Source organism: Panthera onca, chromosome D1, assembly GCF_046562875.1.
Source record: "Panthera onca isolate mPanOnc1 chromosome D1, mPanOnc1 haplotype 2, whole genome shotgun sequence".
NCBI classification, from domain to species: Eukaryota; Metazoa; Chordata; class Mammalia; order Carnivora; family Felidae; genus Panthera; species Panthera onca.
This window is the reverse complement of record NC_138348.1, coordinates 33,402,758-33,426,174: the sequence shown is the minus strand read 5'-3', so window position 1 is coordinate 33,426,174 and position 23,417 is coordinate 33,402,758. Positions and strand designations below refer to the sequence as shown.

Below are 23,417 nucleotides of genomic sequence, written 5' to 3'. Positions count from 1 at the left end.
TGGCTCACCACTTCAATTTCAATCAAATTGGAATCAGAGAATTAAGGAAACCATCTCCTTTGTTTGGTAGAGTTAACAGATGAAGTGCAGCTCCAAGAGATTATATGAATTGGCAAAGTCAACAGAGAATTTTACTTACTCAGCCTGAGGCCATTTCTATTATCTTTTCCCCCCTTTAATATTAGCCCCACTCATACCACAACCTCTCAGCTCAGTTTTGAACCCATCTCTTCTCCTATTCCTGCACATGGCTTCTCCAACTTCCTTTGTCTTTTTCACAAATCTCCAGCAGAAAGTACATGTTGGTCCTTTTGAATGTGACCTAGTATGTTGAGTGGATTTAGTTCATCAACAGCCAGAATCCGTTTACTGGGCTCTAAATGATCTGCTTCTTTCTTGATCTGGGATATGAATGGTGCAAAAGATGGAAGAATGATGCTTTCCAGCCATCCAGTTTTTACTGAAACTCTAGTGTCCACTAAACACAAGGTATAGGGGAGTACCAGGGAAATGAGACATAGTCCCATCCTTTAAAGAGCTCCCAAACTAATCAGGGTGACTAAATATGGAATGGGAGGGAAGGGATGCAGAGAATGACAAACAATGAAGGAACTTTCAAAATAAAATATTAAAAGTAGAGATTTCCTCTCTATTGCTACATGTGGCCAATTGATGACAGTTATATTGAAAGCAATTGGGAGGTCTCTTCCTAACTTAAAATGAGTGTTGTGATTATTCATGTTTTCCATGGGCACAGAATGGAATAAGATATATAGGTACTCACCAACTCTGATTTGCAATCCAGTCCTCACTTTTTTTTTCTCTTTGGGGAAACTAAAGCTGACAGAAGGAAGAGGACCTGGTCAAAGTCATTCAGCTAAGTGACAAGGAGTAAGTTTTCAGATCATGGAAGCCTTGAGACAAATCAATCCAGCAGTGGTGAGTGGACAGAGGACAAGCATCCGCATGCTTTGTGTTCTGAAAGCTGTGGCTGGTTCCCCTACCTGGTTGGTTCTCCTGGCTGGTTCAGCTAGATATTCTGGCACAGTAGGTCTCTCCTTCTAAAAATATCCCATGATTTCTTCTTTTTTCAGTTTGTTCTTGTGCACTTATTGCTACCTATAAAAGAATATATGCAATACACACAATTAGCAATGCTTAAAATATGATAAACATCCATAATCTACCCCTAATTTAAGAAACAGAAGTTACTTGTGTGCCCTCTCTCATGATGCCTCTCTCTTTCCCTGCTGAGAATAATCTACTATCTTCAATTTTGCTTTTTCCCTCATTCCCTTTGTTTCTCTTCAGAGCTTTACTGTATATGTGTATATCCTTGGACATTGCATTTTTTTGTTGTTGTTTCACTTGTTTTTAAGTGGTATGCAAATGGAATCATCAGTTTTTATTCTTCTGCAGTTTGATTTTTTCACCCCAAATTATATTTTAATGATTTCCAAAGTTGTAGTCCACTCATCTTCACTACTATACAGTATTCCATTGTGTGGATGTACCACAATTATTTATCCATTCTATTGTTGATTAATAATAATCTCCAGATATTCATTTCATTGAATAATTTCATTGTTGTTGTTGACAATAATTCCACCATGAACATTTTTTGCATATTTCCTGCTACAAGCATACAACAATTTCTCTAGAGTGGTAATTCTCAATCAGGGCAAGTTTGCCCCTTAGGTGACATTTGTCAATCTCTGGATACCTTTTTTTGTTGTTGTCACAACCAGGGGAATGGGTATAAGACAGAAAGCTGATACTGGCTAGTGGATAGGAGTTAAGAATGCCAATAAACAGCCTAAAATGCACAGTACAGCTCTGAACAAAAATAAAAATCATCCGGCCCCAAATGTTATTAATACCAAAGTTGAAAAAAAAACCTGTTCTAGAGGGTATACTTAAAGTGAAGTTGCTGAATTATAAATGTGCTTATCTTTAAGTTTCAAGACAGCATCAGATTGTTCACTAAAGCAATTGCACCAATTTCTCCACCAATCAGCAGTTTTTATGTCTCATTAGTCCACTTTTATTTAAGAAAGAGAGCACAAGTAGGGGAGAGGGGAACAGGGAGAGAGAGAGACAGAGAGAGAGAGAGACAGAGAGAGAGAGAGAGAGAGAGAGAGAGAGAGAATCTTAAGCAGGTTCCACACTCAGTGCAGAGCCCAACACAGGGCTTGATCCCACAACCCTGGGATCATGACCTGAGCTGAAGTCAAGAGTCTGAGGCTCAACTCACTGAGCCACCCAGGCACCCCTCACTACTCCACACCTTATGCAACACTTGGTAGTCACATTTTTTAAAATATTGGCCAATCTAGTTGGAATACAATAGATAGCATACAATATTGACTATTAATGAGATTGAGTATGACTGTTGGTCATTTGTTTCCTCTTCTATGAATTGCTTGTTCATGTAATTTGCCCATTTCTCTTTTAACTATTTGTTTGCATTTGTGATATAGCTTTGCAGAGGTTATTTTCTGTATGAATCCTTTGATAGTTTACTATGTCACAAATATCTTTTCCCAGTTAGAAGTCTATCTTTTTTTAATGGGTCCTTTGAAGAACGTAAGTTAATTTTAATGTGGTAGAATGTATCTCTTTTCTTTTTCCTTAAGTACTTTTTGAATCTTATTTATTTAAGAAATCCTTTTCTCCCCTATGTCCTATGTTTTCTTGTAAACATTTGAAGGTTTTGCTTTTTTACATTTAATGTCATCTGGAATTTATTTGGTCTCTGGTATAGGTGTTATGGAATCTTTCAGAACTGTCCTATAGCCTCCTTTTTCCAAGGCAATCAAAAATGCCTTCCCTTAGGACAGGGAAAGTCTTTTAACCATGGGCTTTACCTGAGGACTTTAGAGTAAGAAGAATTTAAGTAGCCTCCTCCCCTACTCAGTTGGAGGCCTCATTAAATCAGCATACTGTGAGGAATGAGAACACTGATTCCAGACCATCTCTGGAACTTTCCCATGACCTTTTTAGCTCTTTGGTTCCTCTCTATACCCTTCAAGTTCAGCATCTCTCTCCATTCTGGCAAATATGCTCCTGCCAAAGTGCTAGAGACTTACCACTCAAAATCTAAGAAATCCTGCTTTCTTAGAGGACTCTAGGAAGAGAAGGAAAAATTTATTTATAAATGTCAGAACCCTAGGCATGGATGGAGACACTGGGGATATGTCAAGAGGGTTCAGCCAGACCCACCTCAGAAAAAGTAGAGGCTCCTGCCTACTTGTAAGGAGGGAAGCCCAGCTCTCCACATGCTCTCTTGTGACTGCAGAAGAGGCTGTGACAATTGAGCCTACAGCTCCAGCTGTCAGTTCTCAGTGGTTTGCAGTAGAAGCCAGAAGCAGAGATGGAATTGAGGAAAGTGCTGAGTGGTATGCTGGAGTCAGTAGCACAGGCTCTCAAGAGCTAACTTTGCACAACTTTTCCCCACTTGCATTCAGTGACATTACCTTGGCAGCATGAAATTGACCACTGTGGGAGAATTTGCAGCACACAATTGGTAAACACTAAACTCCAGGCTTCTCCCTCCCACCCAGAGCCAAGTGTTAATCGTTTACCAACACACCGCTGAAAGCACTGCAACTCTACTCAGTTGTGACCCTGGGTTACCAAATCCCCAGTGATTATCTCTGTCCCTGGGACAACCCCAAGTCCAAGGCAGTGTATGGGTTTCTAGCCAACCTTAGTCCCTTCAGGGAACAAAAGAGAGCCATATTTTTCCCTTGAGAAAGTAGCACCCAGCTTTCAAGCCCTGTGTTTTCTGTGTGTCTACTTATAAGGAGGGGCCTTACTATAGAATTCTTCCCTGGACTTTGCTTCCTTTAGCTCTGTTAGTACCATGATAAATTATGCCTAGGAGCTTGGGATTATTACCTCAGAAGAGGAGGTGGTTATTTGTGAAATTCCTATACTCTTCTCAAAATAAATCTGGGCCATACTCCAATAGTGGTGTGTTTGTTTGTTTGTTTGTTTGTTTGTTTGTTTTGAAGGGAGCTTATTCAAACGTCTGTATGTTAGCAGGAAGAATATCTAGCACAGAGGAGATTCTCTAGCTTAGACACTAACTCCATGTACAATCTTGGGGAAGTCACTTTCTGTCTCCAAGCCTCAATTTTCTCAGCTTCAATTTTCTCAGCTCAGGTGTGATTAGACTAAATTAGATTAACGATTTCCCAATTATTTTTGGGAATTTAAATTTTCCCAATTTATTATTGAAACCCTTTTAAGTAATATTCAACCTTGGGTCCAATTCCAATATATAAGAGAGATGAGTGTGGGGGGGTGGGGGGTACCATGGCTAAAGGTAAAATTGAATTAAAGGGTTTTCCATTTGAGGGGAGGAAAGAGAATCTAAAAGGATGATTGTAAACACTAGAAATGTAACCAGATGCAAAAACTGTTTTCCAGAATTCTTTCTGGCAATACAACATGTTATTGGAAGAAACAATATGGAAAACACAAGAGATGGGAGTGAGACCTCCCTCCCCCACCACAAGGTGTACTTCCCTTAAATTAAGGGTTTCAACACAAAAATAAATTCAAAATGGATGAAAGACCTAAATGCGAGACAGGAAACTATCGAAATCCTAGAGGAGAACACAGGCAGCAACCTCTTTGACCTTGGCTGGAGCAACTTCTTACTAGACACGTCACTAGAGGCAAGGGAAACGATAGCAAAAATGAACTTTTGGGACTTCATCAAGATAAAGGCTTCTGCACAGCAAAGAAATCAATCAACAAAGCTAAAAGGCAGCCTAGAGAATGAGAGAAGATATTTGCAAGTGACATATCTGTTAAAGGATTAGTATCCAAAATCTATAAAGAACTTATCAGACTCAACACCCAAAAAACAAATAATCCAGTTAAGAAATGAGCAGAAGACATGAATAGACACTTTTCCAAAGAAGATATCCAGATGGCTAACAGATGCATAAAAAGATGCTCAATATTACTCATCATCAGGGAAATACAAATCAAAACCACATTGAGATAGCACTTCACACCTGTTAGAATGGCTAAAATTAACAACACAAGAAACAACAGGTGTAGGTGAGGATGCAGAGAAAGGGAAGCCCTCTTGCACTGTTGGTGGGAATGCAATTGGCGTAGCCACTCTGAGAAACAGTGTGGAGGTTCCTCAAAAAGTGAAAAATAAACTACTCTATGATCCAGCAATTGCACTACTAGGTATTTACCAAAAGATACAAAAATACAGATTCAAAGGGGTACATGCACCCTGATGTTTATAGCAGCATTATCAACAATAGCCAAACTATGGAGAGAAACCAAATGTTCATCAACTGATGAATGGATAAAGGAAATGCGGTAAATATATACAATGGAATATTACTCAGCCATCCAAAAAGAATGAAATCTTGTCATTTGCAATGACATGAATGGAGCTAGAGTGTATTATGCTAAGCAAAATCAGTTAGTCAGAGAAAGACAAATACCATATGATTTCACTCATATGTGGAATTTAAGAAACAAAACAGATGAACATATGGGAAGGGAAAAAGAGAGAGAGAGAGGAAAACAAACCATAAGAGACCCTTGATGATAGAGAACAAACTGAGGGTTGATGGAGGAAAGTGGGTGGGGGAGTGGGTTAAATGGGTGATGGGCATTAAGGAGGACATTTGTGTTGAGCACTGGATGCTATATGTAAGCGATGAATCACTAAATTCTGCTCCTGAAAACAATATTACACTATATGTTAGCTACCTAGAAGTTAAATAAAAATTTGAAAAATAAAAAAATAAAATTGATTAGCTTATAAAATTAATTAATTAATTAATTAATTAAGGGTTTAAAATTGCTAAACTACTTCCTAAGCTGTATAGGGCCTGTGACATTGGGTTTTATTTGACTAGCCACTTTGTAAGTTTGGGGTCAGAGCTGAATTTCTTGTAACAACAGAAGAGAGGCTAACTATCATTACCTCCTATATTATCCAAAAGGCAAGGCTCTCTTTCACCTCTAAATGGTGAACAAAGATGTAAAGATACTCTCTTTAAAGGAATGCAACATTATCAGCCTGTCCAGGATGTCCCAGACCTTGATCAAGCCCTGGTTGAAAGGAAGGCCAGAGAGGTATAGATTTCTACCTGTCCAGTCCTCTGCTGTCCCTGACCAGCCCTTCTCTCCTTCATCTGAACTCTATGGCTTTATACATTCTATGTTGAAAAGACTGGACACTAAGCCTTTGCCAGATCAGATGCTCTACTTCAGCTCCTCCCTAGTTCAAGCTACCACACCTTCTTTCTTGCCTGGATCTCTACAGCAATAGCTTCCTAATAGAGTTCCATGTCCTTGCTCTGTGTACCTCAATCCATTCTCCTCATTCTCCTCAGTATGTTCTTTTAATCTAAACCATGATACTCCTTTGCTCTAACCCCTCAATGGCTTCCCATTGCACTTAGAACAAAATCTAAGACCTTTATCATTGGCCTTCAAGCCTCTGATCAATCTAGTCCCTGCTTATTTCTCTAAACATGTTGTCTACCGTGTTCTCTTTCCCCTCATTAAGCTCCAGCCACATGGACTTTCTTTTCCTTCCTCAAACTTGCTGAGGTCTTTGTAGTTGCAGCTTTGTGAGCCTGGTATGTTCCCTCCCCAGATCTGTATGGTTGCCTCCTTATCTCACTACAAATATCATCTTCTCAGAGAGATCTTTTTTGATTGCACAGTAAAATTCCATCGATTCCATATACAGGCATTCTTCCCTGACAAGGCATTCTCTATCACAGAATTCTGCTATGTTTTTCTTCCCATCTCTTATCACTAACTGAAATTATATCATTTTCTGTTTGCTTGTTCATTTTCTGTGCTTTCTTCTAGGATGTATACACAATGAGGTCAGGGACTCTGCTTCACTCTAACCTGTGTCTCTAGCATTCAGCATAATGCCTGGCATATGGTAGACACTCAATAAAGATTTGTTGAACAAATGAATTAATTTAATGTTGTTGAATGTCTTGATGTAAATGGTGGCACCAGAATCCAACATCCAGGCCTATCTTGGATGCTCATAAAAGCTACATTTTCTTATTTTCTTATGTTGCAATGGAAGGGTTCTGATTGATACTTATACTCTTATCTCCTGAGGGAGATGTTAACTTCACCCTGAACTGACGAGAAGTTCTCTTTGAATGTTGTGCTCTGCACAACAAATAAAACTACCCACGTCCTTAACTCTTTTCCTTCCCATGTGTCTTATTTTCTTGACTTGAAGGATGCTGGGGAAAAGTCTGGGACCTAATCAGAGAAACTATGTTGTCCTCCATAAATAAAGCTACTCTACAGGGAAAGTTCCAGCATGTGGTCTCATTCACTTAACTCCAGTGCTATGCTCTCTCTCTCTCTGTGAGCTGTCCCCTATTCTCTCTGTCTCTCCAACTCCAACATGCATTCCTCTGATGCACTGCAGTGATTGCCAAAGATCTCTTAATCTCCTTTGGATACAATCTCCTGTTCTATTTCAGTCTTCAGATTTTTTTTTCAACCTCAAAGAAAGCCTAAATTGGGTAAAGCAGGTTTGCTCAGCCTATTTTCAAATTCACCTGAAGGGAAATCTTGGTATCAATCACATAAGAAGATGATACTCTCCTTCCCTTGTTCTTAAAGAGAATCTCAGTTCCTGGTCTGAATCCCAAAAGCACAATCTGGCCTTTACAGCTTAATACAACCTTTGGTTTTTCTCTAAATTCCCCTTTTGGATCTGTTTTCAAAAGAGTCTATTAACTGACAATGAAAAAAGTGCCTAATAATTCTGTTGTGACCATAAAGACAATCTATTCTGCCCTGTCTGCACTGCTTTAGGTCCTGCAAAGAATGTTCCCTCAATTAACTCCCTTCCTTAACTATGATGCATGTTGCTACTAAGAAATTTGTATTCCGTATGAGTTGTCAACTAGATTTCAATTGGATAAGGAATTCTGACTTCTTCAAGTCCTGCCCCCACCATATTAATAACCTAGCCATTTTATTATTTTTTATTTTTTTAATGTTTATTTATTTTTGAGAGTGAGAGAGACTGAGCACAAGTGGGAGAGGAGCAGAGAGAGAAGGAGACACAGAATCTGAAGCAGGCTCCAGGCTCTGAGCTGTCAGCACAGAGCCGGATGTGGGGCTCAAACCCACAAACTGAGATCATGACCTGAGTCGAAATTAGATGCTTAACCAACTGAGCCACCCAGGCGCGCCCCCCCCCCCCCAGCCATTTTAAAAAGGAATGTAAAACAGCTTTTATGCTCTACAAGCTAACAGAAAACTCTAAAGATTTGCCCAATATATGTCCTGCGACCTTCCCAAGTTCTCTCATCTTGAGACTACTCATGGCATATGATTTTCCCTGGTAAATGCATATTTCACCTTACTTCATCCAAACTGATATAACTGGCCACTCCCTCCTTTTTGATACATTTTTCCTTTAGTTTCCATTCTGGTAGCTTCGTCTCAGTTTCCTTTATTCGTTCTGCCTCCTCTACTAGACTGGTAGTATTGGAGTCCTCAAAGCACAGTGGTGAGTCTTTTTCTTCCCGTTTGACATTTTAATCACAAGGGCTTTTATTCATTCCCAAAGCTTCAAAGACCATCCATATGCCAATGATTCTCATATTTATATCTCCATTTCAGATAGCTCTTTTGACCCCCTAATCCATTCCTCTAGCTGCTTATTGTATGCCTGTGCTTGGATTTCTACTTAATGTATCCATATTAAACACTTGATTATCTTCTTCAAGCTTCTACTCTGGCAGTCTTCTCTATTTCAACAAATGTCACCATTATCTATCCAGTTGCTCAAGCCAGGAAACCTGAGTCATCCTTGACTCTTATTTCTCCCTCACCATCCCACATCCAATCCATCACCAAATCCCATAATTCCAAAATATTTCTAAAATCCATTCACTTTTCTACATCACCATTGCCACCCACCCAAGTCTAAGATGCCATGGCCTCTTCAGGTCCCTCCCAATGCATTAACTATACAAATATTAATTACAAAAAGCAGCCAGGGTTATTCTTTAAAATTATACATCAGCTCCTGTCACTCTCTGGCTTTAATCGCTTTGAATTGTAAGAAAACCCCAGATCCTTTGCAAGGCTCACAAAGCACGCTATGACCTGGTAATGACACCTCTCCAACCTCATCTGCCACTCTCCTGGCACTCACTTTGCCCGGCCACACTGTCCTTTCTGTTCCTTGAAATGTATCAACATAATACAGAGAAACCTTAATGAACTGGAATGTCCTGGGTGAACTGAGGAATAAGCAAAACAAGTTTTTCCTTTGTTTTCAGTTGAAAGTCTTTCCTGAAAGTATGCATCTACTGTGGTGCTCTGGAAGTCAAAGTTAGCAAAATTGACAGTAATACCTTGTAAACTGAAAATCTGATAGAGTGTTGGCATTGTTTTTCACCAGTAACAACTTCACCAGTTACTGTTCAGGGTAGTGGGTGAAGATGAAAAACATACAGAAATGAATCTTTAGTGTTTTCACAAAATTCACCAGGATTGGCTATTTGCTATTATTGGTATTGCACTTTTGAGAGAAATTATGCTATTTACCTAGCAGACTACGAATTGGCCTCTTGCTCTTAACAGTATAGAGAGAGGTTCTCAGTTAACACGCACGTTCATCGATCTTACTCAGTCAAGATCTCCTTCACCTGTATATGTATGAGAACTAGTGCAAGCACCTCTGGCTTGTAGGCAAGTTATTTAGCTTTTCTAGCCCTCAGTTTCCTTATCTGTGAAAGGGGATGATAAAATCAAGGTTGTTGTTAAGTCTATATGAAAGCATTTCAAACAGTAAGCCCTTAAGTTGATACTTATTATTAGCAAGCGGGGAGGGGGTATTCATAAGTAAATCTCCCCCTTTATATTTGACCTCATTTTCTCCCAAACCAAGACTATCTCGCTTTGCTATTACCAACTGTTAAGATTTTAGGCTCATAAGTACTATATAAATTCCTTTCCTAGAAGTATAGTTAGACTTTCCAAAATAGACATTCCATGGTTAGGCAGTGGTTAGGAAGACCCTATTCATGCCACAAGGGCCATGCTTTGGCGCCTTGCAAATTCCTCTTTCTGGACATAGATGCTTTTGAAACAGTACATTGTTATCTCAAGGCCTTGCCCCTGTGTTTTAGATAAGCTGGGACTTTCCATCAATCTTCTTTCGCACTCATGGTAAACATCATCTCTCTCAGAGTACGCCTTGTCTCTCTTGTAGGGCTCCAAACAAGTCAGATGTTCAAACAGAAGGCTCCTGACACTGCCATGAAGAACGATGGCTCTCGGAGTGGCTTTCTATGTTACACCAGATTTGAAGGCCAAAGGGTCAGCTTGGGCAACTCAAGTCCTCCATCAATAATTCCAGCCAGGACAGGATCATCAATTCCCTTCATCTCAGCCAAGACCTATGATCACTCCATCGGAGGCTGAACCAATGGCCCTGGATAATCTAACATTCTTTCCCTTACTAGATTAGCCTCAAATAGAACATGATGGGCCTATCCAAAGCCAGCAGGATTTAAAGAAATTTGGAGAGTTTCCAGCTGTACATAGAAAACAACACCATCATAGTATGGGAGATAAATAATGCAGGGGAGAGATAGATCCCTTTGGGAAAATTTATTGAACATTTTTAAGGAGAGATGGTATAGGGATTTAAATGTCTAATGCAAGAAAAGAAAATCATGTGGATATTCCTTTAAGTTCCAGAATTAAGCTATACCTCAAACCTTTATAAATAATTTAGTTATAAAACAACCTAATGTAAAACATGGCCCTTCCATTTCTATAAATGAGAGATTTATGCTAGCAAATTATAGGTCATTGACCAAACACAAGCTGACTGCATCAGAAATTCTTGAATATAATGATTATGTCACTTCTGTTTTTATTAACATTCATTTTTAAACAAAAAAAATCAATAAAACTCCTGGTCAATGTGTAAGACACTATAAGACCAATTAGTAAAAATTATATGTACCAAAAGAGTCATGGATATACCTACCTGGTTTTAGTTACTAAGGGGGAAAGTGCAAACATGTAAAACAAAAAAATATAGTCTATAGCTCTAGAATAATTTCAAGGAGAGATATTTAAAGAAAACCATGGGCGCCTGGGTGGCTGAGTTGGTTAAGTGTCTGACTCTTGACCTCGGCTCAGGTCATGATCCCACGGTTGGTGAGTTCAAGCCCCATATCAGGCTCTGTGCTGACAGCGTGGAGCCTGCTTGGGATTCTCTGTCTTATGTCTCTCTGCCTCTACCCCACTAGTGCTTTCTCTCTCCCTCTCAAAAATAAATAAATTTAAAATAATAATAATAATAATAATAATAATAATAATAAAGGAAACCAGTTGTCATCTGCTCAGCAACACCAGTACAATACATACTACCCTGGGATTCATTCTGTATTGGTGACAATGTGAAAGAGATGTGATATGTCACCAGGAGATTTCTGTCCTGACAACAGATTACTGGGTCACTGAATCTTGTGTGTGTGCCTCATTTTGTTATGGTAAAGTAATCTAAAAGGGAATGATAATTTTTTATAAGGTTTGTGCTTAGAAGGAATCTTCTTTGTACCTTTCAAAAAACTTACATATCTGTTATTTTATGTCACCTTTCCTCCAGGATCCAGGCAGAGACCTGCCTGTGAACTGAAAGATAAGAGTGAGGCTCCAGGTTTTGTTCAAAGGGACCCAGTCTAGTCAACGTGTTCTGTTGGAGGTCAGAGTTTTGTGGCTCTTGAGGTGCCTTCTACATTATCCCAAAGAACGCGAGACAAGGAGACAGACACCAGAATGTAACATAATTATGGGATTGCTATAATTTTCATGTTGTTTCCAATAGTTCAAGCAGAAAGGCAAAAAAAAAAAAAAATGCTCAAAGGAAACTTTGCTTCAGAAAAGGACTCAAAAAACTGTGCTCGAGCTTTCAATTTCCCTTCTTTCTCCCATCACCTCTTTCCCTCCTTTCCTTCCTTTGATTTGCCCTTTCTCCACGAATACCCATATCTTTAAATCTGTTAGATTTTCAAACATAACATCCTTTGCAGAACTGAATTGATGTGTTGATTTATCCTTAACCAGAATTCAATGCGTAGTATTTAATTTCCCAAGACAGAATCAGACTCTTACTCATTTAATATTTTAAATTGATGAATTTGAAATACATATAGAAAAATGTGAGTGTTTTTATTTTTTAAAAATCTACATTAGTAAGTTTTTTCCAAAATTAGTTTCCACTTTTTTTTTTTTTTTGGTACCAGAGCAGAAAAAAATAAAAAGGAATATGCAATTAATTTTGCATTATGAGGTCAACGCTACTCTGTTTTATCCTTAAGCTCCTCCAGGTTTCTATATGAACATCAACACAACAAGAAAATCCCTCTTTCCCTGCAATTTTCAATTTTAAGAAGTAAAAACAATGCATGCAGACACAGAAAACCATGTACTGTCTCAACTCTCTCTTCTGGCTTTCCAAAGGAAGCAAAAACAGAAGGTTGACAAAGAGGAGAGGGAGTAGGAGGAGAGAGCACCAGAATGGTTTTCAAAAAAATCAAATCTAGTGGTGCCTGGGTGGTTCAGTCAGTTAAGCATCATACTCTTGATTTCAGCTTAGGTCATGACTTCATGGTTCATGGGTTCAAGCCCCTGGGTTGGACTCTGCACTGTCAGTGCAGAGCCTGCTTAGGATTCTCTTTCTCTCCCTCTCTCTCTCTGTTCCTCCCCCACTTGTGCTCGCTCTCTCTCTCTCGCTCTCTCTCAGAATAAATAGGTAAACTTAAAACTTTTTTTTTAATTTAAAAAATTAAAAGCCTGCCTGTCTATCCACACCCAACAGAAGAGCCCAACCCCTTAGAGGGAAATTTAGGGGCCCCACACTTATCCCTGATGCTTATCTTCAGCCACCCCAGCCTGTCAACATCTCTCCACACACACTCTGCTCTTTCAGGTTGGTCCCCCCACCATACAGTGGGGTTCCCACAGACAAGGACTAGTCATCGCATCTGTATTCTTGCCAGCTTGCAGAATGCTTCACTCATATTATTGGCCATGAGTGTTTTTTAAATTGAGTTCTCCAACTTTGTCAGTTTTTCTTTTTATACTACTTGTTAGTAGGTTGAGAAGTCACTCTGTACAGGCTAAAGCCTTGGGGAAATGTATAGTCATGGACAAAATGTAAGTTAGTATAACTTAGAATCGAAATATATATTTTCAGAAGGGGAGCTGTCACTCGTGGCCTGGCAACTTCTGAAAATGTATTCTAAATGAATAAGCCTATATTCCTGCAAGCAAGTTTATCACAGGAATGTTTATAGGATCAAAATGTTATAAAAAAAAATCAGAGTGCCCAACAATGAGAAATTCATGAACTAAATTATAGCTTATTCATACTAAGGAATGGAATGGAATCTAATCTATAACCCAGCACCAGGAAGAGTATATACTCAATAAAGGTGGGGCAGTGAAAGGTAAATGAAAAGGAAGCTTTGTCAGCTTTGAATGGATGGCAATGTTATATTGATAAATTTTAAAATGTAGTCTGCTTGCTGCAATCAAATTTTTGAACAAAGAAATAGATTTTGTTCCTTGAAAATGCCTAAAAGAGCATATGATTATTTTCAATTAGTTGGGTAGCTATGAGCATATTAAATAAAAAAAAATAAGACAGTGTGAAGTCAGGTAAACACTACACCTTAATAGGAACATATCAAGGTGCCCTCTGCAAGCTTCCATCTGAATGAAGCAATCCAGGAAATGGCCATTAGCACAATGTCTTATAGCTTGCAATCCTAGCCATGTCACTGGGACAACCCAGGTATATGCTAGAAGACTCCCCACCAGGGAAAGCTGTAACAAACACCCTGTTACAGAAGCAATAACAGTCCTTCTATCAGCTAAAAAGAACAAAGAATTTTATTGCCTCCCCCCCCCCCAGACTCTTCCTTTTATTACTGCACACATTCACCATCCCCATGCCCCCAGCCCAATCGTTTCACTCAAGCGAGAATTAAACTGTTTTTCTACATCCTACCTCCAATCCCATCTTAATGGGGTTAGCTTGAAACCCATTCATCAACCTGAAAAATCTCAGCTAGAACATCTTACAAACACACAGGAAAAGATAAACAGAAAACTGAATTACACTTTCTTGGACATTTCAACTCCCAGTGGGTTTTCAAATTCCATTTTAGGTCATTATTGGGTAGCTGCATTGATTCACGATGAACCAGTCACCCTGATGGCTTCAGACAGAGCTCTCAGTCTGCAAGAATGAAGATGTTATCACCAAGAAAGTAAAGGGCTTAGGAGACAGCTGGTTGCTTTTACAGGAACTGACGTATCTGGAAGGAGACTCAGCCTGGCTTCTGAATATAAACAGGAATTAGTCAGGTAGAAGCAGAACAAATAAGCACAGTGATTGAGAAATCTTTTCCAAAGACCAGGCCCCTGTGAAGGAGGGAGGAGGACCAGCACCCAAACCTTTCCCGAGGTTTCTGCCAGATTCAGAGTTAGGGGCAAGAGGACAGGCTTGCAATAGTGGTTCAGCCACCTCACAAGAGTTATGTGCTGGGCAAGTTACAGAATTCTCTGAGCCTCAGTTTTCCTGCCAGGAAAATGGGTGCAATAACACCCACCTCACAGAGTCATTGGGAATAATTAGAGCTAATATGAGAACTCATAGTACCTAGCACATTGTGAACACTAAATAAATGGTTGGTATTATTATTTGAGAAGGAAAAGAGAAACCAGGAGAGATACTGGAAACATTTTGGGGGAAGAGAAGATTTCTAAATTTCTCTTTTAATTTCAGATCAGCTCACATCCAACCAGAGTAGAGACACCAGCTGATCTCACTCTCTCCATCCAGCTAGAGGTCAGTGTTACTCCAGTCTCCTTGAGGAAGAAAGCAAGGATACTACAGCTTATTTTTAGAGAATCTGTCTGCCTTCTCAGCCTCATGCACTTGGGTGTCTTTTCCTACCATTTTCAGGATGGGTTCACCATCATCAGTAAGCATCTCCGTGTCATCAGAAAATTTAATCAAACACCCACTTGTGGCTGTGCTTTGAGGGATTTTGAGGCATGGCTTTAAAAAAGGGGGGGGGGGAGGGATTAAAGAGAACAAGAACTACCAGTTGAAACTGGCATTCTTCACGGATGGTGCATTTGAGTTATTGGAGCTTAATCATAAACCCATCATTTGGAAATGCAAAACTCATTGATGTTCAGGAGCCTGACATTCTGCAGCATGCCTACTCCCTGCCAAAGGAGATCTCACTTGCTTGAATGAGGGAAGAAGGGAGACCAAGGTTGTTTCCAGGGGCCTCCCTGGGTCATTTTCCATCACTTTGCATGCCAGCACAATCTCTTTCTCTTTCTCTGTCTGTGTCTCTGTTTCTCTCTGCTTCTGTCTTTCCTTCTTTCTCTCTCTCTCTCTCTCTCTCTCTCTCTCTCTCTCTCTCTCTCTCTCTCTCTCTCTCTCACACACACACACACACACACACACACACACACACACACACAGTTCTCAATGAGAATGATAAAAGCAATGGCTAAAGCAAAGTGACAAATAGCCTTCCTGGAGCAAAAGGCTCACTGGCCTGGAAGCAATCTCAGACATCATGTCCCCTATCTGTCTGATAAGATTTCATCTAAAATCCTTCCTGGCTGAATGAAGATCAGGCCAGTCTAAAAGATCACCATAAACTCGATCCTCTCATATTCATTCATTCATTTATTCATTCATCCCAACAACATTTATTAAACACTAATAATAACAATCATAAACATTTACATTTATTAATCCCCTACTAGGCACCAAGGATAATGGTGGGCAAACCAGGAAAAGCATAAGGCCTTCCATAGGAGGATGATATTAAATAAATAACTTATAAATGAAAAATTTAAATTACAACTTCTATAAAGAGCTGTGAAGGAAAGGCTCAGATAGTTATAACATGTCCAAGTTAGAGAACTGACTTTATGTGGAGAATACCTTGGTTTGTTCAGGGAACTGATCACGTACTCAGGGCAGGTGGAACAAGAGTGTAGAGAGGTGGGTAGGGGCTGACAATACTGGCCTCATTAAGAACAAAAAAGATTGGTCTCCATCCTGAGCAGGGGGAAGACACTGAAGACTATCCATGGAAATAAATCTTAAAATAAGGCAGACAGCCTATGACTAATTATAACCACTTCATGACAGCTTCAACCTCTGCAGTCCAGGGCTATAGAGTTAGACCCCCTTAAAGCTAAACAGTTTCAGGGCGCCTGGGTGGCTCAGCCAGTTGAGTGTCTGACTCTTGATTTTGGCTCAGGTCATGACCTCATGGTTCACGGGATAAAGCCTGGTGTCGAGGAGCCTGCTTGAGATTCTCTTTCTCTCCTCTCTCTCTGCCTCTGCCCCCACCCCACATTCTCTCTTTCTCAAAATAAATAAATAAACATTTGAAAAATAAAAGCCAAACAGTGTCACAGAGAGATAACATTCTGTATGAATGCCTCAAGCCAGGCACCATTTCTCAGAGGCCACTTGTGGCCTACAATCATTTGAATCTGACACTCTTATTGAATTTCCCCTGACCTCCACTCCACGCCTGACCCTGTACTGGCAGCTGGAGAGAGGCAAGTAGTCAAAATAAGACAGAGATAAATAATCCAAATCCAAGGCAAAATAGTACAGGTGCTATAAAAGAGGTGTTCAAATACAGCAACAAGGGAAGCAGAGTTTGACCAAAAGATGTAGGATGTAGACCCCGGGTCCAAGTTGTGAGTATGCCACTTATTAGCCCTGGGACCCTGGACAGGTCACCTCTATGAATCTAAGTTATTTTGATGCCCAAAGAGTGAGTTCTGTACATTTAAAAGACTACTGAGAAATTTATCTTGGATTTATAAGTTAATTAATGTATTAAAGTTACACATCTACTTTCTTCTTAGGTTTACATTCCACTTACAAATCTTATTGTTCTACTTAGAAGTGGAACAAATTTCATCCATCACTTTTTTTATTAATTTTTGTTAAGGTGGTTTTATTAAAGTACAGGGAGAGGATCCATGGGCAGAAGGAGCTGCCTTTTTTAAGGCACGTTTGAAGAGCCTCGAACCAATGCTTGGTTAAGATTGCAAATGTAGGTCATTGAATCTCTTCAAATAGTTTAGATTACATTTATAAATTCAATTTTCACTTTAAGCACATCAATTGTCTGATCAACAAGTGTTCCCAAACATTGAATCCAATAAAGTCTGTTTCTAAGTGTGATTGACATCAATTTCCACCTCAAGTTGTGAGTGTCAATAATTTGTCAGTTATACAGTTTAAATTAGAATTATAAGAATATCATTTTAATAGGCCAAATTTTCTTAAAATTGCAAACATATAGAAATATGAAATAAATATGGCCAGACTTTCTTAATATAAAAATATTTATACTATGGTTTTGATTATTTCAGACATGCATATATGTAATCTAAACCTCCAGGAAATGTAAGATGCTTGCCCAGGAAGAAAGACAATCATCATCCCTGCTAGCTGAAATGACCTTATACAGAGCTATTGGGGCTGGGCAATTTGGAAATTCAGGCTTCCTGGGTGGTGCTCTTTACAAAAACTAAAATAACTGTTAAATCATCTCAAGAAGTAGAGGGAGTTGCCATCTCAGCATTCTTGGGATTACTAGTGATCAAAGATTTTGCTAACCTTGATGTGACATCCCGAACTCTATTTGTAAAGGTTATGTCAATGATTCTGTGACTTCAAAGGGGGGCATGGTCACATCCTGGGGACTCAAGTTCTATGCGCCTTGTGATTCTGCCTCATAAATGTCTACTCACAAATGTCTGCAACTCCAACTCCTGACCTCTTGATTAGATTATGCATTTTCTTTGGCTCTTAAGATCTCTGCATGTATTTTCCATCGAATATTACAGATTTTTGAATGTAATAGAATCCAAATCTATGTGAATGTGTTTTCTAACTCTTGACCAAATGCTTCATTCTTTGGCTACTGAATTTTAGAGATCTAACATGATTTTATATGACTTGTAGTCACAATTTATGAACCAATCTACTAACAACCTTATGTCTCTGGCCTCTGTGTCTCCGTTCTTGGAGTCATAGAGTTGTAAAAAATTAAATGAAAAAAAGCACATGAAAGTCACTTTGTGACCCATGGAGCACTGAACAAATATGAGGGCCTAGCAGATATCAAAGCATGACATAGATGATAATAGATAGATAGATAGACAGATAGATAGACGAGAGAGAAAGGGAGAGAGAGAGTGAATAAAGTGCACCATGAGAACATGGGGAAAGGAGTGATGCCCCCAACTGGACATTCAAGGAGACCTTCACCACTCTCAGGGGAACATTAAGATGGACCCTGATGAATGGATGCGATTTTATCTGACTGGTAGTAATGATGAGGAAGGCTGACAAAGTCCATGTGCAAATCTTTACAAAAGGCATTCAGCATAAAGCCAGCACTGAGTTTCAGGAAAGAGTCAAGGTTTCTCTTGGTATGCAATATTCTTCTACCCACCACCTCTCTGATCCTCCTAGATTTCTCATTTTCTACATTTTAATGCAGCTTTAATTCCAGGTCTTTATTACCTAACACTTCTCTTACAGCGTAGAAAATGCTCCAAAAGAATGCTGAGGGAAGCCCAGAGTAGGCTGATAATGTCCAAATCACTAGCACTGTCCAACATGAGGGTGTCTCATGACCTCAGATGCGAGGACTTTTTGTGAGTGGATAAACTAGTAAAATTCATATGCAAGTAGGGTAGTCATAAGTGAGAACCATCCAAGCAACTATCGCAAATGTGTAATGATGCTTTGGGGAACACTCAAACTCCAATACAGATGATTCAGGTATCCAAGCCTTTTTCATTTCTTGAGGGTCATAGCAATTTTTTAAAAGAAATGCCAAAAGCTTTTTTTAAAAAATTATGACGTGCAAAATGCTTATAGTTAACAAAGTTAGACTTTTATTTTTTTTTAATTTTTAATGTTTTTATTTATTTTTGAGACAGAGACAGAGTATGAGCAGGGGAGGGGCAGAGAGAGAGGGAGACACAGAATCCGAAGCAGGCTCCAGGCTCCACGCTGTCAGCACAGAGCCTGACGCGGGGCTCGAACTCACGGACCGTGAGATCATGACCTGAGCCGAAATCGGACACTTAACCGACTGAGCCACCCAGGTGCCCCAACAAAGTTAGACTTTTAATGTTCAGTTGGTGGAGCATGGGGCTCTCATTCTTGGGGTCTTGAGTTCAAGCCCACATTTGGCCTATAGCTTACTTAAAAAATATATATATATATAAAATAAAATAATAAAATAAAATTTAATATCATTATGCTCTTCAAATGTTCATTATTGGATTTATATATTAATTTAGAGTGTACAGGTGTTGTGGGTCAGTAATGGGACATAAGTTTAAAGATGTGTACTGAATATCTTCCCCTTTCAATCCTATGTGTACTTTTCTAGATAATATAAAAAACCTAACTTTGAAAGTTTCCAGGCTCTGTGACACTCAAAGCTAAATGACTGCCCTTGCTCCCAAGGACCACCCCCCCAACTCTGATAAACCCTAAGCAAAACTTTCACAGCTCAGGAATTTAATAAGTAGAAATATTATTCATTTGTAACTGATGCAAGCATTGTTCATATGTTTAGTGAAGTTTAATTAACTTCCATATTTACGAAGAAAGTGATCAATAGCTTCCTGCGAGCTCCGTGCACCCTGGTGAATTTGGGACCAATGAACAGGCTTCCCTTTGTGGTGAACAGGCAGGGAGCTGCCATCACACTGAGGGATCCCCTCAGTTTCTCCATAAGAAAGTCATTTCTCTAGAGCCATCCAAAGTCTTCAGAGAACAACACCTTAACTTTCTTGCCTTAGGGATGGACACTAGCTGCCAAGAGTCCTGGTATAAGAATGGAGAGGTACCTATCCTGAAAACAGACAGACTTGCCATTAAATGCCTTGTTTTCAACACAACCTCTTACTCCTACTCCTTAAGCTTTTTTTGTTTTACTTCCTCATCTCTGTCCAGGTTCCAGAAGAAATATGAACCTCCTCTTGAGCTGAGGTGCCTGAACTATAGTTTCCTGCCTCTTGTATCTTCAGTCTGTCTTCCACCTTCCAGAGAGGTGTTCTGCCTCACCAGGAATGCACATTCCCAGATATTTCATGACTAGTGTGTTCTCAGCATTCAGCTCTTAGCTTAAATATCACCTCCTTGGGAAGGAAAGCACCCCATTTAACTCTCCATCCCCAGCGCCTCTGCCTTGTCACCCTGCCTTCTGGTCTTCAGATGGCATTTATCACTGTCTATAATTATCTTGCTCATTTATTTACTGCTGTCTTTATCCCTTAGCAGAATTCAAGTTCCAGGAGAACTTAGATCCTGTCTGTCAAGTTTTGAATTGTGTCATCAGATTTTAGGCGCCTAGCAAATAATTGGCATTCAGTAAATATTAGTGAAATGAATAAAATTACTCATTTATTTAAACAACAAATGTTCACTAAAAGCACATTAGGTGCCCAGAGTTGTGCCCATAAAGGAGAATTTCATCCATTTGTGTAAAATGTGTCCTTGCTTCTCTACCACTTTCTGCCACACTCTCCCCTCAACCCCCGCAAATAGACACACACAGGCTGCCTTGTGCCCTGTGGCCCAAAGAAAAGGAACCCAAAGATAGAGTGACCCTGTCCTCATGGCCAACTGCAATCAGAGCAGGCCCTGGCAGCTGGCCAGACAATGGAGGCCGAATGTTTCCTGGGCCGGCCCAGCCTAGTAAATATTCAGCTGCAATAAAAGCACGGTCCAGTGAGCAATTAGAGAAAGAGGCCAGGTGTCCCTGGAGGAGCTGGATCCTATTTACAGGAACATACAGAGGCTGGCTAGGACATAGCCCTCCTCCTCAGCCTTGACTTTATCACAGCAAACAGGCCCAACCAAGAGCTTTCGTCCAGACCATTGCAGCTGGCTGGAAAATGAGTATGATAGTGAACACATGTTGCTTGGTCTGTGCCCTGACAAGTCAGATTACCTGCCTCAGACACACACAGGGGCTTTGCAGTGAGGCAACCTGGAAATTAAGCTCTCTGAACGTACACTAGGTCACTGTTGGTGTTTGTTGGGGGTCCCAGAATGTCTTGCAGTCATGTGGAACAAAATATCTTGTATTTATTTTATTGTCCCCTCTTCCAGAGGAGCTAACATCAGCCTTGTTCTTGTCAAGGAGCCCAAACATTCTCATCCAAAGGCTGTATTTACAAATGAAGTGGGATGGCCATAAAACTGATGACCTTGCTGCTTCTGGAATCTCATAAAAAGTTTCCAAGCTGCTCCTCCCCAGAGCAAATAAGGGTGTTGCAGTTGCTAGTCCCCTGGCAGGGTTCCAGCTGGGGCTATTACATTCCTCCCGCATCAGTTTTCCTCTGAGCTCCAAATGCAGACTTGTCTGCTTGGCAGGGGCTTAACTGGAGATGCTGCTGCACTTGGAATATTCAAACCCAAAGGTGGGGGCAACACAGAAAAAAAAAGAAAGAGAGAGAGAGAGAGAAGGGAGAAAAGAGGCAATATTGATCAACAAGCAGTTATGTGCTGGGCACGAGGCAAAGGATTTTGCATTAACTTCCTCATTTAAGCTTTATAACTTATTCATAGGCTATCCGCAAGCTTTGACCCATGTGCTTTGACCCATGTATTAAAAACATGGTAGACATGGCTCATTTTGTGAGGGTCCCTTGGATACTGTTTAATAAAATATATTTTTGGGGGGCATCTGGGTGGTTCAGTTGGTTGAGCGACCGACTTTGGCTCAGGTCATGATCTCACAGTTTGTGAGTGCGAGCCCCACGTCGGGCTCTGTGCTGACAGCTCAGGGCCTGGAGCCTGCTTCGGATTCTGTGTCTCCCCATCTCTATACCCCTCCCCTTCTCATGCTCTGTGTCTCTCTGTCTCTCAATAATAAATAAACATTAAAAACTTTTTTTAATAAAATATTTTTTTTTCCCAATGTCCTGTGCTATGGAAGCGGCCAGGTAATTCAAACGAGGTCACTGAGAGGCAGTGGATATGTATGGGTGGGGCTTCTGGAAAGCTATTATCTTACTGATAAAATGGCACACCTAGTATGTGCCTTTTGCCCTTTCTCACTCTTCCTTCTTTGAATGAGGAGGTGAAACTTAGAGGAGCGGCACCTATCTTATGATCAAAAAAGATGAAATATGGTAAAGCAGTAAGAAGTAAAAAGCCTGGGGTATGGATGGCAACATGGAAATGCTTCCTCAAACCCCATCTATGTGTGCTCATGCTTCTTGTTACCATGAGAAAACAGGCCCCTTCCTTGTGATGTTAGATGGACTCTAAGAGGTCCCCATAATCACCATCTACTGGTGAGCATGTCTTTGTGTGACTCGCTTCCTTTGAATATGAGTGACTTGCTTTTAGCCAATGAAATATGGCAAAGGTGATGGGATGTCACTCTCATGATTACATTAAGTTACATAAGGCTTCATCCTCTTAGCAGACTTGCTCTAGAGATTCTCCTTGCTGACTTAGTAAGGTAGGCAGCCATGTTACAAGAGCCCATAGGCCAAAGAGCTACAGGTGACCTCTAAGAACTGTGGGAAGTACCTGCAAACTGCAAGAGGTTTCTAGGAACTCTGAGAAGCCGGTAGGAGCTGACAGCGGCCTCTAGTCAGCAAAAGCCAGGACCCTACAGTCCTACAGCTGCAAGGTAATATATTCTGCCGACAACCTGAATGAGCTGGGAAGTGGATTCTTCCCCAGCCAAGCCACCAGATGAGAATGCAGCCCAGCTAACACCTTCACTACAGCCCTGTGGACCCTAAGCAGAGGACCCAGCCAATCATGCCCAGATTCTTGATTCACAAGAACTGTGAGATAATAAATGCAGGCTGTTTTAAGCCACTAAATTTGTGGCAGTTTCTTATGCCGCAATAAAATCACTAATATGATCATTTACACTGCTCTGGTCAGCTTTCTGTTATGGGCAGATACAGCTGGTAGATACACAGATGAGCATTTATGGAGACCTTCTGAAAGTATTGAGAGATGGGAGTTGGTTCTTAGAGAAGGTTGAAGAGCAAGGGTTGTTGGGAGAGCAAGAGAAAGCCAAAGTCCTAAATTATTCTTCAAATAGAACTGATATTCTCATTCAAAAGGTTTTTTTTTAGCCACTGACTGTTTAGCTGCTTCTCAAAATATCATAGTGATTAAGGATTAGAAAAAAAGAAAATTTTCTAAATGACCCTTTGGGGTAACTCTTTGACTGAATTAAAGGCGGGAGAACAAACAATATATTCCTCTTCCACTAAAGGTTTTAGTT

General features: G+C 40.1%; 1 protein-coding gene across 1 annotated transcript in view; it reads right to left on the bottom strand.

Moving 5' to 3' along the window:
• Window positions 1-788: 788 nt before the first annotated feature.
• Window positions 789-23,417, bottom strand: part of CCDC34 (coiled-coil domain containing 34) — a 170,158-nt gene continuing 147,529 nt past the window's right edge. Inside the window, exon 7 of the transcript XR_014135297.1 lies at window positions 789-1,119. The gene's annotated coding sequence lies outside the window, so the exon portion shown is untranslated. The remainder of the gene's footprint in view (window positions 1,120-23,417) is intronic.